We start from the raw sequence: 25,840 nt of genomic DNA, 5'->3' as shown, positions 1-25,840 counted from the left end.
CTCCTCATTTGCAATGGCAGATATAGCAGTTGCAACAAATGGAGGAGCATTCACAACAATGCGAGCCTTTCTAAATTTATACACGCTAATCAGTCTTTCAAAGATCTCTTTGTTGTTTTGTTCATTGTGAAGCAAAACTTTTGCAGCATAGATTGAATGCTGCCCATCAAGAATCCAATAATGATAATCTTTAATTTTTTGCTCCTCTACCTCTTCTACTGCCAAAGGAGTCCCCTTCTTTGATTTTGCATTTCGAACAGGCATCAAATATGCACATGCTGCAGGCTTGGTCGTACTCCGTGAAAATCCAAATAACACACTTTCAGCGTGTTTTTTATCCATAATACGTGCATTATAGTGATCAGGAGCAAGCCAACAATTTTGAATAGGGATATCAAATTCCCTATATTGGAAAGGAAAATAATTTATGTACTTATTCATTCCACCTGTATCTTTTTCTTGTCCTTTCATGGCCTCAGCTTCTAAAACATCTGGATCCACAATTCTCATCTTTGACATTGAACCCTCTGTTGATGAGGATGCCAAAGATGCCTTGTCTACATCCAAAATGGAACTAGTTCGCTTAGCTTCTACTTTCTGCACTTTTGCTTGCTTCTTTGTGGATGGTGGTCGTGAAGCTTTCACCTTTTTTCGTTGTAGTGTGGCAATGATGGAGCTTTGAAGTTGATCTGCTGTGATATTTGGATTTGATTCTGCAAACTTCCATCCTCGAGAAAACATTGTCTCTTCTTTGTTTCTAGACATGCGCTCCAATGCATATGCTCCTGGAGATAGTTGAAATTCTAGATTCATTTGGAACTAAGAATGTCAATGCATTCCACCTCTGGATGACTATCAACTACAGAGACAGATGCTTCCACAACTTGTCCAACATCTTCAAACAAGCTGTCATTCTCCTTTTTGGCAATAAATAGATGCACCTTATGAAATTGTGCACCCTCTATACCATGTATGTCCAAATACCATTTCCTAAGATCATTGCAAGTATAGTCAACTGAGACAGCAACCCTTGCAACCTGTTTTTTTGGAGCCATCTTTCCTGAAACAAAAAAAACAAATGTTATTTTAACATATACTTTTTTGTAATGGATTAAGTTTGTGTGAATACAAGTTCCACCACTTGTTCAAGCTAGATCTAAGCAAGTATACATAGTGATCATTTAAGCTAGTAAACTAAGGGAAGGGAGAAGTAAGGTCCACCACTTGTCCAAGCTCAGCTCTAGACAACATGGAGAGATTCGAGGTCTACTAATTGTCTAATATAGGCTAACTATATTGAAACATAGAGAGAAGCAAAGGTCCACCACTTGTCCAATCTAGGGTCCATTGAAACATGGAGAGAAGGATGCTCCACCATTTGTCCAAAATAGGCTCCATTGAAACATGAAGAGAAGCAAGATGCACCATGTCTTTGAGATGCTAGGCTCCATTGAAATACCTTAAACCCATGATATTTTGTATATGTGGGGTTTAAATTCAAGGTCCACCACTTGTCCAACCTATTATCCCTAGTAGCATGAGTGGTTTGGTCTCAAGATTCACCACTTTTCCACTCTATGTCATTATATTAAGAAGATCTGGGTGTTAAGGTCCACCACTTGTCCAACCTATAAGGCTATATCTTAAATGGTATTATTTACCACCACTTGGAATGCACATGATGGGTTTTACATAGGGGTATGGTTCAAGGTCCACCACTTGTCCAAGCTAACTCTATTGAAACATAGAGAGAATCAAAGGTCCACCACTTGTCCAAGCTAGGCTCCATTGAAACATGGAGAGAAGGATGCTCCACCATTTGTCCAAGCCAGGTTTGATTGAAACATGAAGAGAAGCAAGCTGCACCATGTCTCCAAAATGCTAGGCTCCATTGAAATATCTTAAACCCATGATATTTCGTACATGGGGGGTTTACATTCAAGGTCCACCACTTGTCCAACCTATTATCACTAGTAGCATGAGTGGTTTGATGTCAAGATTCACCACTTTTCCACTCTATGTCATTATATTAAGAAGATCTGGGTGTTAAGGTCCACCACTTGTCCAACCTATAAGGCTATATCTTAAAGGGTATTCTTTCTCACCACTTGGAATGACCATGATAGGTTTTACATGGGGGTTTGGTTCCAAGTTCCACCACTTGTCCAAGCTAACTCTATTGAAACATAGAGAGAAGCAAAGGTCCACCACTTGTCTAAGCTAGGGTCCATTGAAACATGGAGAGAAGGATGCTCCACCATTTGTCCAAGATAGGCTCCATTGAAACATGAAGAGAAGCAAGCTGCACCATGTCTCCAAGATGCTAAGATCCATTGAAATACCTTAAACCCACGATATTTTGTACATGGGGAGTTTACATTCAAGGTCCACCACTTGTCCAACCTATTATCTCTAGTAGCATGAGTGGTTTGGTCTCAAGATTCACCACTTTTCCACTCTATGTCATTACGTTAAGAAGATCTGGGTGTTAAGGTCGACCACTTGTCCAACCTATAAGGGTATATCTTAAGGGTATTCTTTCTCACCACTTGAAATGTCCATGATATGTTTTACATGGGGGTTTGGCTCCAAGGTCCACCACTTGTCCAAGCTAACTCTATTGAAACATAGAGAGAAACAAAGGTCCACCACTTGTCCAAGCTAGGCTCCATTGAAACATGGAGAGAAGGATCCTCTACCATTTGTCGAAGCTAACTCTATTGAAACATGGGGGGTTTACATTCAAGGTCCACCACTTGTCCAACCTATTAACGCTAGTAGCATGAGTGGTTTGGTCTCAAGATTCACCACTTTTTCACTCTATGTCATTATATTAAGAATATTTGGGTGTTAAGGTCCACCACTTGTCCAACCTATAAGGCTATATCTTAAGGGTTATTCTTTCTCACCACTTGGAGTGACCAGCATAGGTTTTACATGGGGGTTTTGTTTCAAGGTCCACCACTTGTCCAAGCTAACTCTATTGAAACATAGAGAGAATCAAAGGTCCACCACTTGTCCAAGCTAGGGTCCATTGAAACATGGAGAGAAGGATGCTCCACCATTTGTCCAAGATACGCTCCATTGAAACATGAAGAGAAGCAAGCTACACCATGTCTCCAAGATGCTAGGCTCCATTGAAATACCTCAAACCCATGATATTTTGTACATGGGGGGTTTACATTCAAGGTCCACCACTTGTCCAACCTATTATCTCTAGTAGCATGAGTGGTTTGGTCTCAAGATTCACCATTTTTCCACTCTATGTCATTCTATTAAGAATATATGGGTGCTAAGGTCCACCACTTGTCCAACCTATAAGGCTATATCTTAAACTTTATTCTTTCTCACCACTTGGAGTTACCAAGATAGGTTTTACATGGGAGTTTGGTTCCAAGGCCCACCACTTGTCCAAGCTAACTCTATTGAAACATAGAGAGAAGCAAAGGTCCACCACTTGTCCAAGCTAGGCTCCATTGAAACATGGAGAGAAGGATGCTCCACCATTTGTCCAAGATAGGCTCCATTGAAACATGAAGGGAAGCAATCTGCACCATGTCTCCAAGATGCTAGGCTCCATTGAAATACCTTAAACCCATGATATTTCGTACATGGGGGGTTTACATTCAAGGTCCACCACTTGTCCAACCTATTATTCTTAGTAGCATGAGTGGTTTGGTCTCAAGATTTACCACTTTTCCACTCTATGTCGTTATATTATGAAGATCTAGGTTTTAAGGTCGACCACTTGTCCAACCTATAAGGCTAGATCTTAAAGGGTATTATTTCTCACCACTTGGAATGACCATGATATGTTTTACATGGGGGTTTGGTTTCAAGGTCCACCACTTGTCCAAGCTAACTCTATGGAAACATAGAGAGAAGCAAAGGTCCACCACTTGTCCAAGCTAGGCTCCACTGAGACATTTAGAGAAGGATGATCCCCCATTGGTGGAAGATAGGCTTCATTGAAACATGAAAAGAAGCAAGTTGCACCATGTCTCCAAGATTCTAGGATCCATTGAAATACCTTAACCCACGATATTGTTTACATGTGGGGTTTAACGTCAAGGTCAGTCACTTTTCCAAGCTATTATCCCTAGTAGCATGAGTGGTTTGGTCTCAAGATTCACCACTTTTCCACTCTATGTCATTATATAAAGAAGATCTAGGTGTTAAGGTCGACCACTTGTCCAACCTATAAGGGTATATCTTAAAGGGTATTCTTTCTCACCACTTGAAATGTCCATGATATGTTTTACATAGGGGTTTGGTTCCAAGGTCCACCACTTATCCAAGCTAACTTTATTCTTCTCATAGAGAGAAGCAAAAGGTCCACCACTTGTCCAAGCTAGGCTCCATTGAAACATGGAGAGAAGGATGCTCCACCATTTGTCGAAGCTAACTCTATTGAAACATGGAAGGTTTACATTCAAGGTCCACCAGTTGTCCCAACCTATTAACGCTAGTAGCATGAGGGGTTTGGTCTCAAGATTCACCACTTTTTCACTCTGTGTCATTATATTAAGAATATTTGGGTATTAAGGTCCACCACTTGTCCAACCTATAAGACTATATCTTAATGGTTATTCTTTCTGACCACTTGGAGTGACCATGAAAGGTTTTACATGGGGGTTTGGTTCCAAGGTCCACACTTGTCCAAGCTAACTCTATTGAAACATAGAGAGAAGCAAAGGTCCACCACTTGTCTAAGCTAGGGTCTATTGAAACATGGAGAGAAGGATGCTCCACCATTTGTCCAAGATAGACTCCATTGAAACATGAAGAGAAGCAAGCTGCACCATATCTCCAAGATGCTAGCCTCCATCGAAATACCTTAAACCCACGTTATTTTGTACATGGGGAGTTTACATTCAAGATCAACAATTTGTCCAACCTATTATCGCTAGTAGCATGAGTGGTTTGCTCTCAAGATTCACCACTTTTCCACTCTCTGTCATTATATTAAGAATATTTGGGTGTTAAGGTCCACCACTTGTCCAACCTATAAGACTATATCTTAATGGTTATTCTTTCTCACCCCTTGAAAGACTATATCTTAATGGTTATCCCTAGCTATTATTGCTAGTAGCCTGAGTGGTTTGGTCTCAAGATTCACCACTTTTATTAAGAATATGTGGGTGTTAAGGTCCACCACTTGTCCAACCTATAAGGCTACATCTTAAAGGTTATTCTTTCTTACTACTTGGAGTGACCATGATAGGTTTTACATGGGGGTTTGGTTCCAAGGTCCACCACTTGTCCAAGCTAACTCTATTGAAACATAGAGAGAAGCAAAGGTCCACCCCTTGTCTAAGCTAGGGTCCATTGAAACATGGAGAGAAGGATGCTCCACCATTTGTCCAAGGTAGGCTCCATTGAAACATGAGGAGAATCAAGGTGCACCATGTCTCCAAGATGCTAGGCTCCATCGAAAAACATTAAACCCACGATATGTCGTAGATGAGGGGTTTACATTCAAGGTCCAACACTTGTCCAAGCTATTATTGGTAGTAGCCTGAGTGGTTTGGTCTCAAGATTCACCACTTTTCCACTCTATGTCATTATATTAAGAATATGCGCGTGTTAAGGTCCACCACTTGTCCAACCTATAAGGCTACATCTTAAAGGTTATTCTTTATTACCACTTGGAGTGACCATGATAGGTTTTACATGGGGGTTTGGTTCCAAGGTCCACCACTTGTCCAAGCTAACTCTATTGAAACATAGAGAGAAACAAAGGTCCACCACTTGTCCAAGCTAGGGTCCATTGAAACATGGAGAGAAGGATGCTCCACCATTTGTCCAAGATAGGCTCCATTGAAACATGACGAGAAGCAAGCTGCACCATGTCTCCAAGATGCTAGGCTCCATCGAAATACATTAAACCCACGATATTTCGTAGATGAGGGGTTTACATTCAAGGTCCACCACTTGTCCAAGCTATTATTGCTAGTAGCTGAGTGGTTTGGTCTCAAGATTCCACTTTTATTAAGAATATGTGGTGTTAAGGTCCACCACTTGTCCAACCTATAAGGCTACATCTTAAAGGTTATTCTTTCTTACTACTTGGAGTGACCATGATAGGTTTTACATGGGGTTTGGTTCCAAGGTCCACCACTTGTCCAAGCTAACTCTATTGAAACATAGAGAGAAGCAAAGGTCCACCCTTGTCTAAGCTAGGGTCCATTGAAACATGGAGAGAAGGATGCTCCACCATTTGTCCAAGGTAGGCTCCATTGAAACATGAGGAGAAGCAAGGTGCACCATGTCTCCAAGATGCTAGGCTCCATCGAAAAACATTAAACCACGATATGTCGTAGATGAGGGGTTTACATTCAAGGTCCAACACTTGTCCAAGCTATTATTGCTAGTAGCCTGAGAGGTTTGGTCTCAAGATTCACCACTTTTCCACTCTATGTCATTATATTAAGAATATGCGCGTGTTAAGGTCCACCACTTGTCCAACCTATAAGGCTACATCTTAAAGGTTATTCTTTATTACCACTTGGAGTGACCATGATAGGTTTTACATGGGGGTTTGGTTCCAAGGTCCACCACTTGTCCAAGCTAACTCTATTGAAACATAGAGAGAAACAAAGGTCCACACTTGTCCAAGCTAGGGTCCATTGAAACATGGAGAGAAGGATGCTCCACCATTTGTCCAAGATAGGCTCCATTGAAACATGACGAGAAGCAAGCTGCACCATGTCTCCAAGATGCTAGGCTCCATCGAAATACATTAAACCCACGATATTTCGTAGATGAGGGGTTTACATTCAAGGTCCACCACTTGTCCAAGCTATTATTGCTAGTAGCCTGAGTGGTTTGGTCTCAAGATTCACCACTTTTATTAAGAATATGGGGTGTTAAGGTCCACCACTTGTCCAACCTATAAGGCTACATCTTAAAGGTTATTCTTTCTTACTACTTGGAGTGACCATGATAGGTTTTACATGGGGGTTTGGTTCCAAGGTCCACCACTTGTCCAAGCTAACTCTATTGAAACATAGAGAGAAGCAAAGGTCCACCCCTTGTCTAAGCTAGGGTCCATTGAAACATGGAGAGAAGGATGCTCCACCATTTGTCCAAGGTAGGCTCCATTGAAACATGAGGAGAAGCAAGGTGCACCATGTCTCCAAGATGCTAGGCTCCATCGAAAAACATTAAACCCACGATATGTCGTAGATGAGGGGTTTACATTCAAGGTCCAACACTTGTCCAAGCTATTATTGCTAGTAGCCTGAGTGGTTTGGTCTCAAGATTCACCACTTTTCCACTCTATGTCATTATATTAAGAATATGCGCGTGTTAAGGTCCACCACTTGTCCAACCTATAAGGCTACATCTTAAAGGTTATTCTTTATTACCACTTGGAGTGACCATGATAGGTTTTACATGGGGGTTTGGTTCCAAGGTCCACCACTTGTCCAAGCTAACTCTATTGAAACATAGAGAGAAACAAAGGTCCACCACTTGTCCAAGCTAGGGTCCATTGAAACATGGAGAGAAGGATGCTCCACCATTTGTCCAAGATAGGCTCCATTGAAACATGACGAGAAGCAAGCTGCACCATGTCTCCAAGATGCTAGGCTCCATCGAAATACATTAAACCCACGATATTTCGTAGATGAGGGGTTTACATTCAAGGTCCACCACTTGTCCAAGCTATTATTGCTAGTAGCTTGAGTGGTTTGGTCTCAAGATTCACCACTTTTATTAAGAATATGTGGGTGTTAAGGTCCACCACTTGTCCAACCTATAAGGCTACATCTTAAAGGTTATTCTTTCTTACTACTTGGAGTGACCATGATAGGTTTTACATGGGGGTTTGGTTCCAAGGTCCACCACTTGTCCAAGCTAACTCTATTGAAACATAGAGAGAAGCAAAGGTCCACCCTTGTCTAAGCTAGGGTCCATTGAAACATGGAGAGAAGGATGCTCCACCATTTGTCCAAGGTAGGCTCCATTGAAACATGAGGAGAAGCAAGGTGCACCATGTCTCCAAGATGCTAGCTCCATCGAAAAACATTAAACCCACGATATGTCGTAGATGAGGGGTTTACATTCAAGGTCCACCACTTGTCCAAGCTATTATTGCTAGTAGCCTGAGTGGTTTGGTCTCAAGATTCACCACTTTTCCACTCTATGTCATTATATTAGAATATGCGCGTGTTAAGGTCCACCACTTGTCCACCTATAAGGCTACATCTTAAGGTTATTCTTTCTACCACTTGGAGTGACCATGATAGGTTTTACATGGGGGTTTGGTTCCAAGGTCCACCACTTGTCCAAGCTAACTCTATTGAAACATAGAGAGAAGCAAAGGTCCACCACTTGTCTAAGCTAGGGTCCATTGAAACATGGAGAGAAGGATGCTCCACCATTTGTCAAGGTAGGCTCCATTGAAACATGAGGAGAAGCAAGTGCACATGTCTCCAAGATGCTAGGCTCCATCGAAAAACATTAAACCACGATATGTGTAGATGAGGGGTTTACATTCAAGGTCCACCACTTGTCCAAGCTATTATTGGTAGTAGCCTGAGTGGTTTGTCTCAAGATTCACCATTTTCACTCTATGTCATTATATTAAGAATATGCGCGTGTTAAGGTCCACCACTTGTCCAACCTATAAGGCTACATCTTAAAGGTTATTCTTTATACACTTGGAGTGACCATGATAGGTTTTACATGGGGGTTTGGTTCCAAGGTCCACACTTGTCCAAGCTAACTCTATTGAAACATAGAGAGAAAGCAAAGGTCCACCACTTGTCCAAGCTAGGGTCCATTGAAACATGGAGAGAAGGATGCTCCACCATTTGTCAAGATAGGCTCCATTGAAACATGACGAGAAGAAGCTGCACCATGTCTCCAAGATGCTAGGCTCCATCGAAATACATTAAACCCACGATATTTCGTAGATGAGGGGTTTACATTCAAGGTCCACCACTTGTCCAAGCTATTATTGCTATAGCCTGAGTGGTTTGGTCTCAAGATTCACCACTTTTATTAATAAATATGTGGGTGTTAAGGTCCACCACTTGTCCAACCTATAAGGCTACATCTTAAAGGTTATTCTTTCTTACTACTTGGAGTGACCATGATAGGTTTTACATGGGGGTTTGGTTTCAAGGTCCACCACTTGTCCAAGCTAATCTAATGAACATAGAGAGAAGCAAAGGTCCACCCCTTGTCTAAGCTAGGGTCCATTGAAACATGGAGAGAAGGATGCTCCACCATTTGTCCAAGGTAGGCTCCATTGAAACATGAGGAGAATCAAGGTGCACCATGTCTCCAAGATGCTAGGCTCCATCGAAAAACATTAAACCCACGATATGTCGTAGATGAGGGGTTTACATTCAAGGTCCACCACTTGTCCAAGCTATTATCACTAGTAGCCTGAGTGGTTTGTCTCAAGATTCACCATTTTTCCACTCTATGTCATTATATTAAGAATATGCGCGTGTTAAGGTCCACCACTTGTTCAACCTATAAGGCTATATCTTAAAGGTTATTCTTTATTACCACTTGGAGTGACCATGATAGGTTTTACATGGGGCTTTGGTTTCAAGGTCCACCACTTGTCCAAGCTAACTCTATTGAATCATAGAGAGAAGCAAAGGTCCACCCTTGTCAAGCTAGGCTCATTGAAACATGGAGAGAAGGATGCTCACCATTTGTCGAAGCTAACTCTATGAAACATGGGGGGTTTAGTTCAAGGTCCACCACTTGTCCAAGCTATTAGTGCTAGTAGCATGAGTGGTTTTGTCTCAAGATTCACCACTTTTTCACTCTATGTCATTATATTAAGAATATTAGGTGTTAAGGTCCACCACTTGTCCAACCTATAAGGCTATATCTTAAAGGATTCTTTCTCACCACTTGGAGTGACCATGATAGGTTTTACATGGGGGTTTGGTTCCAAGGTCCACCCTTGTCCAAGCTAACTCTATGAATAATAGAGAGAAGCAAAGGTCCACCACTTGTCCAAGCTAGGGTCCATTGAAACATGGAGAGAAGGATGCTCCACTTTGTCCAAGATAGGCTCCATTGAAACATGAAGAGAAGCAAGATGCACGATGTCTCCAAGATGCTAGGCTCCATCGAAATACCTTAACCCACGATATTTCGTAGATGGGGGTTTACTTTCAAGGTCCACCACTTGTCCAAGCTATTATCGCTAGTACATGGTTTGGTCTCAAGATTCACCAGTTTTTCACTCTATGTCATTATATGAAGAATATCTGGGTGTTAAGGTCCACCACTTGTCCAACCTATAAGGCTATATCTTAAATGATATTTTTTTTGACCACTTGGAATGTGCATGATATGTTTTACATGGGGTTTTGTTCCAAGGTCCACCACTTGTCCAAGCTAGATCTATTACATATATATTATACATACAATATTCAACTAGATTCCCTACCTATCATGTCCAGTAGCATGGATGCTCTAGCTTGAAGGTCCACCACTTGTCCAACCTATACTCTCTTATGTAAGGGAGATCTCGCTATAAATTCAAAACCTTCCCGCCTAAATTTAAAATATCCCTCCCAAATCTTACAATATCCCGCCTAAATTTTAAAAATCCCGCCCAAATTTTAAAATTCAAACTTTTTTATAAAAAATTAAATTTTACTACTTAAATTTAAAATATTCCACGCGAAATTGATTTTAAATTCAAGTTTACCACAAAAAGATATCATTATACCACCTAAATTCAAATATGCAAACCTCAAATCATTATATTGTACATAAATTCAAACAAATTCAAATTAACAAGCCTAAACTGATATTAGTTTGCATAGATATGAATTTATCACACCTAAATTATGTCACCATGTTAGAGAGAGTGGTTAGAGAATTTGAACAAGGTCCACCACTTGTCCAACCTAGATACCAAGAAGGATTGAGTGTACAAGGTATTGTTTGGAGGTCCTTATAGTCCACTGGTCTCAAGGTCCACCACTTGTGGTAAGGGTCACCAAAAAGTGTATATATTCATCCAAAGAAATACACGTATTTTTGGTCTACATGTCCTAGTTTAAACCATTTATGTCCATTAGGTGTATCACTAAACAACACTACTATTTTTGAGAAACAGAAGTTACAATCATATCTACAAATGGATTAGAGGAAAATCAGCTCAGCATACATCCAGAACTCGCTACAAGAATCGACTTTAACAGATCACGCAAGTAAGTCTTCCATTCAATTTACTAGTATTACAATGTGTTAGTTATTTGTGATATTTATGTATGTATATATACTATGTGTGCATATCGTAATTAAGTGTAATTGTGTATCTGCATTATGTATGAGTATTACAATGAAATAACACAAATATACATACATACACATAGATAACACAGACGCACACATACATGAGCATGTATTTTCAAGAGAGAGATAGCAAGATACAGAGATAGATAGATAGATAGAGAGAGAGAGAGAGATAAATACCTGTTTTTAGAGAGAGGAGAGAGAAAGATAACAGATTTCACTGTGTTTATGTATGTGGAAGAGAGGAAGACGATGTATGGGAATATGTGCACGTATTTTCAAGAGAGAGACAACAAGATAACAGATTTCATTGTGGTTATGTATGTGGAAGTGAGGAAGACGATGTGTGGGAATATGTGCATGTATTTTCAAGAGAGAGACAGCAAGATAACAGATTTCACTGTGGTTATGTATGTGGAAGAGAGGAAGACGATGTGTGGGAATATGTGTATGTGTGCGGGGATACTTTTAAACTATGTATCTCTGTCTTTTGACGAGAGAGTGTGTGTGCAAGAAGAGTTACAGAGAACCATCTTCTCTATATGGAGAAAGACAGAGAGTGAGAGAGAGAGAAATACCTGTTTTTTCTCTATTCGTGAGGTGTGCAATGTCTCCTGAGAAGACTGCCCGATCCTGCCCTTCTGGAAAGCGTTGTGTACGCTGCTGTTTCTTTATCTTGTGCGCGAACTTTCAATCCTGTGCACTCCACGTGTGTGTTGTGTACGATGCCGAGCTTGCTCCTCTACGCGCGTGTATACTCCAACTGTGTGCGATCCGCGTGCGCTTTCTGTGTGTTTGCTGCTCGCCTGCTTTCTCTGTGTGCGTTGCTCGTGCGCTCTCTGTGTGCCTAATCTTGATAGGGTTTATTAGAATGCCACGTATGCTACAAGTCCATGTTTTATCATAGGATTAAAAAAAACAAAAGCAATATAAAAAATTAACCAATTCACATGGCCAAAATTAAAGAAATCATGGTTGAAAATATGAAAAACATGCGTAACTCTATACTAGGAATTCACTTTAAGAACAATATCCCAAAATCAACCTCCCAAGCCCCGCCATCGAGAGCGCTATATTCCACATCCCCATCAAGAGCGCTACCCCCAAACCTCACGTGGAAGCGCTGCCTTGTCACCCCATTGTGCCATTGCCCTAAGACCCCGCATCTGGAGTGCTAAATGGGAACATTCTTCATTAGTGAAATTTTGAACATAAATTATATTAGCATATACTTAAATATAATACAAATATTAACATATTAGCTATACTACTAATTTACTATAGCAGTTCTAGATTATGTCCCATACTATATTTAAGGTGCCAAAGGTTTGGCCTTATGGTCCTAGATTTAGCCAAGTGGTCAACACATATAGGACCAAGTGCACACTGTGCCACAAAACTTGGCCACCACTTCACTTGCCAAAGTTTAGGCCACATGGTCAATCCTAAGTTTCCAATGTTCTTATTATGTCACCTTTTGCCTCGTGGAAAACCTAGGCTTGTTTTCACATACTCAGGCACTTCAAGCCACAATAAATTGTCATTACTCTTCGGCAACCCTTTTGTTCAAGTCTTTGAAAAAACATTGTTTAAGGCCACCCTAAACCATTTTCATTTAGGGGTGTCTAAAACTAGCTTTTTGGCAATTCGAGAAGAAAATGGTCAAAGTTTTATACTTAGTTTTAACCACTTGACCAATTCAAATATTGGAAAGCAAGGTCTTGTAATACTTTTCTTTGGACATCACACATTAAAACTAGGTCCCTCACTTGTCCAAGCTATGCTCTAATACAATAAATGGCTTTTGGTTTCAAGATGCACCACTTTCCCAACCTTGATTCCATTAAAGAAGCTAGCTCTACTTAGACATTTAATAGCAAGGTCCTGCAGCAGTTCAGATTGAACATTTTCCATGGCAGCTAGGTCCACCACTTATCTAAGCTATGCTCTAATAGAGTAAGGGGGTTTTGGTTTCAAGATCCACCACTTGTCCAAACTTGATTTGGAAGCAAGGTCCTATAATAGTTTGCTTTGGACATTCACCATTACAACTAAGTCCACCACTTCTCCAAGCTATGTTCTAATACACTAAGGAGGTTTTGGTTTCAAGGAGAACCACTTGTACGACTTTGTTTTTGGAAGTAAGGTCTTTACATAGTTCACCTTGGACCTTGGACATTGGATACTACAACTAAGCCCACCACTTGTCCAAGATATCCTCTATATATAGCCAAAGGGTTTGGGTTTCAAGATTCACCACTTTTCCAACCTTTCTTCCATTAAAGAAAGGAGGGGCATTATAACTAGGTCCACCACTTGTCCAAGCTATGCTCTGATATAGAAAGGGGATTTTGGTTTCAAGGTCCACCACGTGTTCAACCTTGCAAGACTCAAGGGATACTTGGACATTGGAAAGCATAGTCCTATAGTAGTTGATAGGTGGCAGTGGGTATTACAACTAGGTCCAACCTATGCTCTCATATAGCAAAGAGGCTTTGCTTTCAAGGTCCACCACTTGTCCAACCTTGCTTCCATTAAAGAAATGAGGGGCTATGTAAACATTGGCAAGCAAGGTAGCAAGGTCCTAAGGTGTTTCACCTTGGATATTGGGCATTATAACTAGGTCCACCACTTGTCCAAGCTATGCTCTGATAAAGAAAGGGGATTTTCGTTTCAAGGTCCACCATGTGTTCAACCTTTCTAATATAGAAAGGAGATTTTCGTTTCAAGGTCCACCACGTGTTCAACCTTGAAAGACTCAAGGGATACTTGGACATTGGAAAGCATAGTCCTATAGTAGTTGATAGGTGGCAGTGGGTATTAAAACTAGGTCCAACCTATGCTCTAATATAGCAAAGAGGCTTTGGTTTCAAGGTCCACCACTTGTCCAACCTTACTTCCATTAAAGAAATGAGGGGCTACGTAAACATTGGCAAGCAAGGTAGCAAAGTCCTAAGGTATTTCACCTTGGATATTGGGCATTATAACTAGGTCCACCACTTGTCCAAGCTATGCTCTGATATAGAAAGGGGATTTTTGTTTCAAGGTCCACCACGTGTTCAACCTTGAAAGACTCAAGGGATTTGGACATTGGAAAGCATAGTCCTATAGTAGTTGATAGGTGGCAGTGGGTATTACAACTAGGTCCACCACTTGTCCAACCTATGCTCTCATATAGCAAAGAGGCTTTGGTTTCAAGGTCCACCACTTGTCCAACCTTGCTTCCATTAATATAGCAAGGAGGATTTGGTCTCAAGGTTCACCACTTGTCCAACCTATGCAAACCTTTTTCATGTTGTAGCATGATTTTTTGTTTGAAGAGTATTTTTCTATAACTATGGATTTAACAATGTAATCTTTTTACTTACAGGATGGACTTCGAATCTGGGGAGAAAGTACATATGATACTTGACAATGAAATCGTTGGTATTGGTTGTGTGTGTAGAACAGATCCAGATTCCACTTGTGGTGGTACAACGATAGGGCTGGGAAATGTCTCCATACTAGTGCAGGAATGCTTGAAGGATGTGGTCCTACCTTTTCCTACAATGGATACTTCATCTCTCCAAGGCTCATTATGGAGTGCTGTTCGATGGTCAAATCTTCTTTTGCAATCTTTTGTATTAAATGGGAACTTAATTGATCCACACGAAAGCTACAATGGTGATGAAGAACATGATCATTCTGATCCTCTAGTTACAGATGCAATACCTATGACAAGCCCAGAATTTGAAGCAATGATTTGAGAGTCTTGGAGAAATCAGAGGGTCCTTTTAAAAGATGACACAATGATGCAAACCATGAATGAAGGGACCATCTTATATGTATTTCCACATGATTATGTCAACTTTCAGGAACTTGGTCCTGATTGTGTGGGTGTGGGTATTGAAAGAGAAAATGCAAGCATTGATGATATGGTTGAAGTGGGTAGCATCACTTTGCTAAAGTGGCCCATCAAGCAGACAACAATGTTGAATGGGAGCTCATTACAACGCTTTGTTCATGTTGATGGCATGCATGCTACATATGAGGATGTATCCAACGATGGCAATGTTGGAAAAAAACTTGATGGGAGTAATGTTGTCCAGTTGTCAAGGAAGAGACGATACACTTTCATGAACAGGACTCAAAAATCAAAAGCAGCACCAGCTTCGACTTTTTACCTTTCAAACAAATCAATTCAAAGGGTATCATGCATTGATTGTTGTGCACAAAAATGCTGCCAATTTGCAGATCGTGATATGGTGACAAGGTTACGACAACAATTTTGGGGAGAGTCTCAAAAATCACGCACTAATTATGTTTATGATGTTCTTTCTATATGTTATCAGAAAGATGAGAAGTCACGATACCAATTCAGGCTAAATGGCTCTATTGTTTGTTGTAGAGCATGGTATGAGCTACATGGAATACCAAAGACATCATTTTATCGATACAAGGAGAACTTTGAAAATGGTGTGCGCCAATATGTACATGGGAACACATGTACATTGAGAAGGGGACTTCAACAGACTAGTTTAGCAAGAGCACTACTAAATGAGTTTGTGGGAAACAACTCTGAGAAGATGCCACATAGAAGTAGAACACTGCTAGATGGCTCAAGAGAGACTCAATTGGTGATTCCATCAACATACAAACAAGTGGATATTTTATGTGAAATCAACACGACACTTGACCAAATGGGCTATGAGAAGAAGCTATCCCAATCTTCTTTTGGTAGAATTTGGAACAAAGAGTACCCACATGTCACTTTAACAAAGACGAGTGAGTTCTCTAAGTGCAATATTTGTAGCTCAATCAAGGCAAGGTTAGAAGCTAAACCTTCTCTTGAAGAGAGAGCTCTTCTCTTGAGGGAGAGAGAAGTTCACATGGCACAACAAAAGAGTTGCAGAAGCCTATATTATGCATGGCGCACGTATTCAGAAACTCAACCACAAAAATATGTATGCATAATCCATGATAAGATGGATCAAAAGAAAACTGCCATTCCTAGATTACGCATTGTTCCCAAGGGTGTGGATTCAGGATATAATCTGCAGGTGGCATTGATTGGCATGATCACTCATGGACATGGAGAAGGTCATTACGGACACTTTGTCTTGAATGGTTTGTGGCCAGCTGATCCAAATCTTACAATTGGCTCAATTGCTAATTGTTTACATAACCTCGAGAGGATAGATAAGCATCCTCTTGGTGATCTAGTAACAAATGGACTTCCAAGGAGCAATATTTCACTACTACATGCTTTGAACTCAAGGGATGCTTTGGACTACCATAACTTGAGTGATGGAAAAGAGCCCATTGTGCAGTCGTCAGAAATTGCAGAAGAGGAATTGGGGTCAACATTTCGCAGATTGCCAGAGAACTTGTTGCTACAATTGGATAATTGTGCAGGGGAAAACAAAAATCGTTACTTATTTTCCTATTTGTCAATGCTTGTTGCAAGGGGTGTTTTCAAAACCATCCAGCTGGGATTTTTAATGGTTGGGCATACACATGAGGACATAGACACCATGTTTAGTAGGTTTTCAGAGAAGTTGAGAGTTACACAAACCTATACTTTTCCACATTTGATGGATACATTACGAAACAGCTCATCTTCATCTCCAGCTCCATTTTTTCTCACAAAGATCCCCGATTTCAAGCAATATTGTGATGGCTATCTTTGTGATGGACAAGACATACTTGTTGGACATTCCAAACCGCTTCAGTTCAGGTTCTTTATGCAGGATGAGACACCAATGATGCAATATAAGGCACATGTAGGTGTATCAAGTTGGAGTGGAAGTATTCGCCTTTGGAAAACAGACACAGAAGGCAAGCCAATGTTACCACATGGAGATCCACCTCTAGTACAAATGGCGGAGTATGTCAAGGCCCACGAAGAAGTCATTTTGGGGCTAAAGAACTATATAAAATTTTGGAAAAATTTAGGGAATGGTTCAAGTATTCCGCGATATTATAGACCCGTGATAGATTATTGGAGTAAGGTAATTGAAGAGATTGGAAAAGAAATCATATCAGAGGGAGTCTTGTATGAAATGTTTTGGCCAAAAACTCAAGAATATTCTCACCTACAAAGCACTACAATGAATTTGCAACAAGGAGCAGAAAGATTCCTAGGCCTTGAAGAGTTGAACGATCATTTTTGTGGGCCTCAACGAGATAGGCCAAGGGAAGAGTTTGACCCTATGTCTGATGTGCACCAAGGTGACTTTCTTATGCTTGTTCCGAGTGACACAAACATCTATCCAGTGTGGCTTGCAATGGCTTTATCTGACATTGATAATGAGCCTACATCACCAAACTACAGAAAACTCTTGATTCAATATTGGGCACCTTGCGCGAGAAAAAGTGGGATGACAGATAATCAAGCTTACAGTAATTGTTGGAAGGGTTATTGGGATGTCAACTATAAGGACCCACAAGTGTGGGAAACTATAGATGCAATTGTTTGGTCTTGGAGACCCAACAAAGAAGGACCATTTTCTAGAATAAAGATTCTAGAAAGACATGCTCTAAAAGCCAAAGAAGGCCTCACTCGTGCACATCAGCCACACTTGGATCAAAGTTCAGATATGGTATCAAATGTGGAGTAGAATTATGTGGAGCTTCTATTGTGACTATACTAGTCAATTTGTAAACAAAATCTTTTTTGTATCTTCCTTTGTTTTATGTAATTTATAGTTATTATTCAAATCCATGTGTTGTACATCCTCTTGACTTTTGGTGTTTATCAACACCACAATCCTATGAGATTTTCACTTTATTTACTAGCCACACACCTCAATTTTTCCCACTTTAAGTGGAAAATTCCCAAATTACATGAATTCGGTCGATTTGGAGATTCCCATAATGTGAGATTTTTACCAAAATACCTAATATGGTCTTAAGCCCTCATCTCCAAACGCCGCATTGAATTGTTGGATAAAGGACAAGACTTTGTCCGTAGCACCAAAGGTACCATCATAGGTAAGGAAAGAGATGCTCTTACCTCCCTCTTTGAATTTCTTCAACTTGGACGACCTCTTCCATGCAACATAGGATTTCCTATGGCCTCTTCTTTTTGATGGTTCAAAGGTTGCACCATCACTTTCTTCAGAGGGTGAAGAATTTGAAGAAGGTGGAGAAGAGGGTGACCTCTTTCTTGCCTTTTTCTTGTCTTGATCTTTGTCATCTTCACCATAGTTTTCATAAGAGGAAGAGGATGAAGAAGATGGAGAAGAGGGTGTCCTCTTTCTTGCCTTTGTCTTCTCCGCTTTGGTGGTGATGGAGAGCGTTTAGCCCACCGTCTTCGTGGAGCCATATCCGCCGAGGTGGCGGGAGACTCGCTTCTTTCTCGTTCCTTTGGTGGAGGCTCTTGAGTTCTCCTTTGGGAAGGAGATGCATCATCAAGAAGTAAATTCTTGAGCCCTTCATATGGATTCTCTTCTTCTTCCCGAATCGGAGAGAGATCTCTTTTGGTAGTCTCACAAGGAGGCTTCCTAGGTGTTCTCTCGTCATGGTGATGAGCTTGGAGAATCCCATGAGCACGAAGGTGCCGTTGCACCTCACTTTGGAGAGATGGATTTCCCATGGCTTGTTGAAGCCTAGTAACAAGATAGTTAACAAGCATTGAAGCATCATTAGTAGCTTGCTCATGAGCAAAATCAAAGTTATCAACATTAATTTCACTCTCTTTACTATTGTCAGCCATTCTAATAACTTTTAGGTGTACTTTGGCACTTCAAGACCTAGTTGCTACTCCTCTTTACCCCTTTAGAAAAAGCACTCAAGCTACTGTACCCGTGGCTCGAATACCATTAATTGCAAGGAATAGAAGAGAGGGTCTTTCGACACCAAAACAGCAATGGCTCCTGTCAAGCTTCTAATAGCTCAATAGTGGTTAAGCCGTAGGCAAGCCCCGTAGGACTCCACTATTAAGACCATAGCTCTCGACGGTGATGCCCCGTTAACTGCACGATGGCAGGCGCATTGCAAGGCTGAAAAATCCCTATTCTACTTACTCACAGGCAATTAATAATACCAACCATTTGTAGCTAGCTTGAGGACCTCCCTTCTTGAGCAAGAAAAGAGAAACCTTGAGCTCTGATACCAATGTAACATTTAATGGCCTAATAACTTATGTGTAGCGGAAATTAGCATGAACATAGTGGGCATTTCATTAGAATAGATTCCTAATGAGAATTACAAGAGTGCTTGGGTGGAGAGAGCAACAAAAAGCATAACACCTAGTTAGATAGCATCAACAATACTTTCAAAAGAGAGAGAAATTAAGCTATTGACAACAGTTGAGGACCGGATTTGCATGGAGCCGGTCCCCCCCTCCAAAAGGCTTTGTATTATGGTTTCTCCCATCAAGAGAGACATTGTACAATACAATTCTTTGTGTTCCTTCAAGACTAGCTAGTGCAATGAAGATGGTGAGAAAGATGGTGAGAGCTAGCAGGGTATGAGGAGCTAGCAGGGTATGAGAGTAGATTGAGAGGAAGAAGATGGTTCCTTCGAAGATGGTGAGAGCTAGCAGGGTATGAGAGTAGATTGAGAGGAAGAAGGAGTATCTTACGAGAAAGATGTACATCTCCTCACATAATCACTCATATGTAGCATATCTTAGCTTAGTAAATAGCTTGGTAGAGGAGATGAGCATGCATTGAAGCTTGGCTCTTGGTTGGATTTGCATCCACATGCCAAGAGAGTGTTGATGTAGGCTTCTATCTCACAAGCTTGGACTAGGTGATAAGTTCTCCATTAAAGCTTGGGAAGAGATAGTCTTCTCTTTCTTCACACATGAGCTTGTGTGAGTGTGTGTGTGATAATGCCTTGCAAAAATCAGCCCCCTCTCTCTCTTGGGCAATCCCTCTTGCTAATTGCTCTTACTGCAGCCTCATTGGCCCTCCCCCAGTCAAGCCAATTACAATTAAGCAGCATAAGTGATAGCCTTCTGAAATGTGTCCCCCTTTCCCCTTTTGTGAGAGATTTAGGTAATTAAATAATTAAACTAAACTCTCATCGGACCCCTTTGCCTCCTGGCCAATAGGAATCAGGCAAGCCATGGGGCTCCTGAATGCTCATTGGACCCCTTGGGAGACTGCCCAATAGTCTTCTAGGAGACTTAATTCTCATTGGTTTCTTTTATTAAATGTTTTAAATCAATTAAACTAGATTTACTCTAGCTTAATTCTCATTGGTCCACTTCAAGGGTCATCCAATAGAAATTGGGCACACCTTGCGGGCATCTGGCCTAGGGAGCTGACATGTGTCCCTCATTCCCTTTATGTAAAGGGAGTGTGTGTGTGTGTGGCTTTCTCTCTCATCCCCTACCTTTAGGGCTCGCCCCCTCCCATGTAGGGATGTGCAAAGACTTTTAGGGCACACACAAAGAATCCAATTTTCCCTAGGGTTGACCTTTGGACACAACTTTTGAATTTGGAACCTTAGCATTTTGGAAGTCTTAATGGGCTGAACCTTAGGGTCTTTTTAGCCCATTGTTACACATGGCTCTTTTGCAGATGGCCCCCCCTTTGGATCCCTATTTTCCGTCCTTTGGATCCCTATTGTGGCCGGTATGCTAGCTTAACCAATATTCTAGCTTTTTCTCCCCTGGCCTTCCCCACATTAAATGATCAGTTTAATATGAAAAAATCATTTAGGAGAATTAGATATTGATTATTATGACAATATTCATGGATTTTATCTTTGGATTACCCAAGTCTATCTGTGGAAGTACAACAATATGGACAATAGTCGATATGTTTAGCAAGCAAGCACACTTTATTCTGTCATAAAGACTATTAAGGAACACCAAATGGTAACCATCTTCATATCTCAGATTTTCAAACACCATGGATTACCAACATCCATCGTGTCAGATCGGATCGTAGAATGACCAGTAATTTTTTAAAAGGTCTCTTTGAAAATCTAGGTACAAGATTGAATTTCTCTTCGACCTATCACCCACAAACGGATGGCCAAAGTGAGATAGCCAATCTTAAGATACTCGATCTACTAAATACTTATGTTACAGAAGTAGATCAACCCTCACAATGGGTGAAGTACTTATCCCTTGTAGAGTATACGTACAATAATATTGTCTATACTACTACGGAAAAAACACCTTTTGAGATCATAGAGAAAAGAACTAAAAGTCCCTTGCTACTTAAAGTGCATGGAAAGATATTTGTTGCTGATGAGTATAGCCATGACCTACAAGAATCTTTTCAAAAGGTTAACACTAGAATGGTAACCTAACAGGACATAAAAGTGTCCTTTCATGGTTTTGGGAAAAATTTCCAAAACCATAGTAGATCCACTCATTTTGAAATAGTAGATCCTTTCATGAGCTTATAGTTCAACAACTACTACATATGGAAAAAATGAGAAACTTGTAATTTTTCTCATCCCTTGGTCACTACAAGCCTCCAAAGTTGATGGAACAGTGCATTTTGCCCAAAACAGTAATTTCTTATGGTTGATTGCATATAAATAAGAGTGGAGATTTTTGTAGGACATGAGATAAAATGCCCCGTTAACTTCAATGGGTTGGTGACCAACACATATGGTTGCTTTTACCTCACTAAGTTTTTTTTGGGCAAAAAAAATAGGTACAAAAAAGTTGCTTTTTTGCCATTCTACGGACCTATCATCAAAGTTTCTATAGTCATGCTCAATACAGATACTATATACATGTTTTCTTAGTTCCCTTTGGGCCTCTGGATTCAAAAGGAGCCATGGAGCATGTCAAAAGGATAATGGATCTCTTACAATTGGAACCTTGGGGGCAATGATAAAGTGCTAAATACAGCAGTATGACCTCTAGAAACCCATAGAAACTACTCAATATCTAGCCAAGTTTGTAGTCTATGATTATATATGGTCACTACCTACAAAATACACACAATTGGCCTAAGAAACTAGCAATATTGAGAAAGTTATACTTGCTACTCTAAAATGTATCGTATTCTTCAGTAATCAAAAAACTCAACCATCATCATATATTATGCTATATAGCATATTAGGTCCCCCAAAACTCAAGGAAGACTAGCTTTATGTTATACATTATACTTACACAATCAAAATTGAATTTGGATATCAAGAAAGACACCAAAAAAATCATAAAAGTGCTAATTTTGGCCAAAAAACAGGATTATGCAATTCTTGTAAATTGGTCATAACTTACAATTTTAACACTTAGCTCTCCCTACAAGCATCAAAACATGTTGAGAACTATGAAGGCCTAACCTCTAGCCATCTAAACCTCACAAACATGAAGTTTAGAGTGGTATAGTTGCCAAAAATTGAAAAAAAGCCAAAAACAGGACCCGTTTTTTCACACAGTTTAGGTTCAAAAATGTTGTGCAAGAGTAAGGTTAATGGTGAGATCCATACTCAAAAAAAAAAGCTAAGTTTGTTTCAGCTCATAAGGCAACTTTGTGGATATATAGCACCTAGAAATTCATTTTCATACTCTTCAAATAATGCAAGCAAAATGGTCACTTAACAGGACACAAAAGTGTCCAAGGACATAAAAGTGTCTTGTTACCATTCTAGTGTTAAGGAAGATATATCCATCTCTCAACATAGGCAAAAAGCTGCTACTAACAAGCACAAAAGGGCCTTAACATTCAAATAAAATGATTGGGTCTTACTTAAGTTTCCCAAGGCTTGATTGAAGCAAACGATGGGCAAAAAATCCTACGGGCCATCAAAAGTATTATGCTAAACTAGCAGAAAGATACTATGGTCCTTTTTAAATCTTGAATCCAATCAATGACATGGCTTATCAACTCAAGTTATCCAACCATTGGCTCATACACACTGATTTTCATGTGAGCCTACTTAAGCCCTACAAAGGAGCGCCACCAAGAGAACCAATTATTGCAGACCCTCCAAAAATTGAAGACCTAGAATACGTGCTACAACCCGAAGCTATCCTTCGGCATGAATACAAGGTACTATGACATGGTAAGATTATCCAATGATATCTTATTAAGTTCAAAATTTATCCTTTTGAAGATGCTAGATGGATGCAATGAATATAGCTTAACACTAGGTTGGTAATGGGACACTTTTATGTCCTAGGACACTTTTATGTCCTGTGAAGTGACCATTTTCCTTGAATTATGTAAAGAGTTTCAAAATGGATTTTGAGGTGCTATCTATCTAGAAAGTTGTCTCATGAGCTGAAAAAAACTCAACATTTTTTTGGAATATCAATTCCATCTTTAACATTGTCCTTGCACAACATTTCACAACCTAAACTGTGTGAAAAAACGGGTCCTGTTTTTGGCTTTTTTCGACTTTTTGCAACTATACCACTCTAGAATTCATGTTTGTGAGGTCTATAATGCTAGAGAACTATCTTTAGTAGTCGTCAACATGTCTTGATGCTTCTAGGGAGAAATAAATATTAAAGTTGTAAGTTATGACCAAATTACAAAAATTATCAAATCCTGTTTTTTAGTCAATTTTAGCTCTTCTATGATTTTTTTGGTGGATTCATGATATCCAAATTCATTTTTGATTTTCTGTGTCATATATTGTAACATAAAGCTAACATTCCTTGAGTTTTGGGGCACCTAATACCCTATTTTGCATAGTACACAACGATGGTTGATTTTTTCAATTATAGAAGAAAACAAAACATTGTACGATATCAAGTATAGCTTTTTCAATATTGCTAGTTTCTTGTGATAACTACATGCATTTTGTAGGTAGTAACCATATCTAGTCATAAGGATCAAATTTGGCTAGATATTGAATAGTTTCTATGGGATTCTACAACTCATAATGTTCAACCCAGTTTTTTCATGTTTGCTGTATTTAACACTTCATCTTTGTCCCCAAGATTCCTCTTGGTAAGAGATGTATTATTCTTTTGACATGCTTCATGGCTCCTTATGAACATAAAGGACAATAGGGAACTAAGAAAACATGCATATATTATTTGTATTGAGCGTGGCTATAGAAACTTTGATGATAGGTTTGTAGAATGGTAAAATTCAACTTTTTTGTACCTATTTATTTTGGCAAAACAAAAAATAGTGAGTGAGAAGAAATCATATGTTCTGATCACCAACCCATTGAAGTTAACTAGGGAATTTATCTCAAGTCCTACAAAAATCCGTAATCTTATTTTTATGCAACAAAACGTAAGAAATGACTGTTTTGATGAAAATTTACTGGTCCATCAACTTTGGAGGCTTGGTGTGACCAAAAGATGAGAAATTTTACAAGTTTCTTATTTTTTCCATGTTTAGTAGGCCTTGAACTATAACCTCATGAAAGGATTTTACAAAATGAGTGGATCTACTATGGTTTGGAGGTTTTTTTCAAAACCCTGAAAGGACACTTTTATGTCCTGTTAGGTTACCAACCTAGTGTTAAGGATAGTATGAAACTTGTCAATGCTTACAGTGCTACACTAGAGTAAGCAAATGTAAATGCTTTCTAAATGAACAATGTTTTTGTCTTATAAGACTAGTCCTCTTTAGTGCACAAATTTAAATAGTATGCATGCTTAGAATCATTTTTGTGATGACGACGCCACTCAAACACCAAGTAGAATTTGTCACTCTATTATGGGAGTATGATATGGACTAACGAGCAGACATGCTTGCGGCAGCTACCTCTCCCAAGCACCAAATGGACTAGTCATCTATTCTGGAATGATGTCGTAGTGTGAAAAGTCGTAGAATTTGTCACTCTATTATGGGAGTATGATATGGACTAACGAGCAGACATGCTTGCGGCAGCTACCTCTCCCAAGCACCAAATGGACTAGTCATCTATTCTGGAATGATGTCGTAGTGTGAAAAGGGATCTTCTACCCGCTAGGAAATGTAGACTAAGACTTTATCTCTTCTACCTCATAATCGAGGATGACTATGATTTCGAGAGAGAGGTAATTTCATAAAATCTAATATCTAATCAACCTAAATTCTTTTCTCATATTAAACTGACCATTTAATGTGGAAGAATAAACGGGAACAAGGGTTAGAATCTAAACATGTGCTTATGGATCTGTCTCAACACGGGGCCAAGGTTTAAGGGGTCTAAATGAGAGATGGTTTGTTAAAGAACAATGCTACCTAATGGAGCTTAAAGACCTTAGGGTTAGCTTTATTAAAGACCTCCAAAAGTTACTATTAAAAAGTCCTTTGACCTTAGGCAAGCTAGGGCTAACCTTGAGGTGGGAATCGTACCCAAGCATGAGGTGCTTGTCGTGCTTGCTAGCTGAGATGCTTAAGGTTTTTGTGGGAACCTTGCCCAAGCTTGAGGTGCTTCTCATGCTTAAATGACTAAGGTTCTTGAAGTGTTCAATTCACTACATGTTACGAGACTCGGCACCCTCCTGTTGTAGTGGTCAGGTGCAATTGGGATAGCTGGCGTAATGGTTAATTATGTGCTGTCTATTTATTTTCTAATTGAGTTAATGATGATTTTATAGAGTGGAATGCGGGGAGTTGATGATGAGGCATCGGCAATTACTCTTGGCCATTTATTTGCACAGTATTTTAGAATCTCATTTCAATAAGCCACTATGGCTCTGTAAATA

Source organism: Adiantum capillus-veneris, chromosome 11, assembly GCF_014529385.1.
Source record: "Adiantum capillus-veneris isolate H3 chromosome 11, ASM1452938v2, whole genome shotgun sequence".
Classification (NCBI taxonomy): domain Eukaryota; kingdom Viridiplantae; phylum Streptophyta; class Polypodiopsida; order Polypodiales; family Pteridaceae; genus Adiantum; species Adiantum capillus-veneris.
Note: the sequence above shows the minus strand (reverse complement) of the source record.